The following is a 2,073-nucleotide window of genomic DNA, read 5'->3' as shown; positions in this document are numbered from 1 at the left end:
CTCAAGCAATCCTCCTGCCTCAGCCTCCCAGAGTGCTAGGATCATAGGCATGAGCCACTGAGCCCAGCTGAACATTTTCCCAAATTCTTTATAATCATTTTTAATGGCTGTCTAACATTGTATGATAAAGTGGCTTGACCAGGGTTCATTTTACTATGCCCAGTCATTGGACCTTAGTTGTGTCTAATTTTTCAATATTATAAATAATCATAAAATGAATTCTCTCTGGACAAAATGTTTTTCCTATACCAAAGATTATTTCCTTAAAAAAGATTATTTAGAAGTGGGATTACTGGGGCTGGGTGCCATGGCTCACGCCTATAATCCCAGCATTTTGGGAGGCTGAGTTGGGAGGATCCCTTGAGCCCAGGAGTTTGAGGCTACAGTGAGCTATGATCACACCACTGCACTCCAGCAAGGGTGACAGAGTTGTAAGATAAGGGTAAGGGTAAGGGTAGGGGTAGGGGTAGGGAAAGGTAAGGTAAGGTAAGAAGCAGAACTACTAGGTCAAAGGGTAAGAACTGTTTTTTAGAATAAGTAAACATTTAACAACAATCTCTCTTCTATATTGCTGCCAGAATTGCCTCCCTAAAACACAGAAATGACCATGTCACTTTGTTTCTCCATCTTTCTTCAACTTCCCAGCACCAAACTCTTGTGCATGACCACCTGGCATGCCTCCATCAGTATTCCCTATGGGTAGGACCATTTTAAGGTTCTTAACAGCGCAAGCTACTTACAAATCGTTATAGCAACTTACACTGCACTAGCCATGCTGGAGAACCCAGATTACACCTTTGCCTTTGGTCTCATCATTTAAAAAAAAACCTTTGCTAATTTGGTAGCAAAAGTTATCTTGTTTTAATTTTTCATTTCTAAAATATTTGCATTTCTCTGTTTACTAATGAGTTTGGAGTTGGGTGCACATGTGTGGATGAGTTAATATTTTTAGAGTCTAGACAGACACTTGACACCTACTAGCATACTTCACCATTTTCATATTGATTTATATGAGTCCTTAAGTGACACTGGTATTAAGTATTTGAATTTAAAAATATGTATGTGTGTATATCTCCATATATTGATAATGCAGACAATAAACTATATTCTTAAATTAGTGTGGGGAATATAATTTACCATTGTCACAAGTTTTTTATAAACCCACTATGGATGAAAATGTCACAATACTGTCCTAAGGCAGATTAAGGTATAAGATTAACCTGAATGTTTAAGAGATGAACAAACATATACAATAAAAGTGGAGTTCGGTTGGATCTTATTTTTGGCCAATAGAACCATTTTTAGCTTGACTTGACAAAGAATCATCAGTAAAGGGTAAAATGTTTTTCAGGAAAAAAAAAAAAAACCTAAAGAACAGCCATGGAGGAGTACGCTCCGGAGCCTTGCCCATGGCGAATTGTGGATGATTGCGGTGGAGCCTTCACTATGGGTGTCATTGGCGGTGGAGTCTTCCAGGCCATCAAGGGCTTCCGCAATGCCCCAGTTGGAATTTGGCACCGGCTGAGAGGTAGTGTCAATGCTGTGAGGATCCGAGCCCCCCAGATTGGAGGTAGCTTTGCAGTGTGGGGGGTGCTGTTCTCCACCATGGACTGTGGCCTGGTGCGGCTACGGGGCAAGGAGGATCCCTGGAACTCCATCATCAGTGGAGCATTGACCGGAGCTGTGCTGGCTGCCCGCAGTGGGCCATTGGCCATGATGGGCTCAGCGATGATGGGGGGCGTCCTGTTGGCCCTCATCGAAGGTGTTGGCATCCTCCTCATTCGCTACACAGCCCAGCAGTTCCGAAATGCACCCCTATTCCTGGAGGACCCCAGCCAGCTGTCCCCTAAGGAGGGTAGCCCGGCCTCAGGCTATCCCAACTATCAGCAATACCATTGAGGAAGCCACCGCCTTCCACCGCCACCATGGGAGCTGCTCCTCGCTTCCCTCCCCGCTGATCTACCTCGAAGGGAGGGCTGGCTCCCAGTTAGCCCTGGGACCCTCCAGAGAGGGCTTCTACTGTGCTCCCTTGTCCCAGGGTGGGGGTGGGGCACCCCAGCTGCCCTGACAGAT

At 45.2% G+C, this 2,073-nt stretch overlaps 1 protein-coding gene and 1 pseudogene across 2 annotated transcripts in view; one reads left to right on the top strand and one right to left on the bottom strand.

Moving 5' to 3' along the window:
- The window catches only part of LOC105812054 (chromosome unknown open reading frame, human C2orf42), a 42,270-nt gene that overhangs the window by 37,262 nt on the left and 2,935 nt on the right, over positions 1–2,073 (bottom strand). The window lies entirely within an intron of this gene.
- Positions 1,378–2,067, top strand: LOC105812098 (annotated as a pseudogene). The gene has a single exon (XR_001137592.1). The product of XR_001137592.1 is annotated as a mitochondrial import inner membrane translocase subunit Tim17-B pseudogene (transcript).

This window comes from Propithecus coquereli, unplaced genomic scaffold (assembly GCF_000956105.1).
Source record: "Propithecus coquereli isolate 6110/MARCELLA unplaced genomic scaffold, Pcoq_1.0 Scaffold243, whole genome shotgun sequence".
NCBI lineage: Eukaryota > Metazoa > Chordata > Mammalia > Primates > Indriidae > Propithecus > Propithecus coquereli.
The sequence above is the reverse complement of the archived record's forward strand: the minus strand, read 5'-3'. Positions and strand labels throughout refer to the sequence as shown.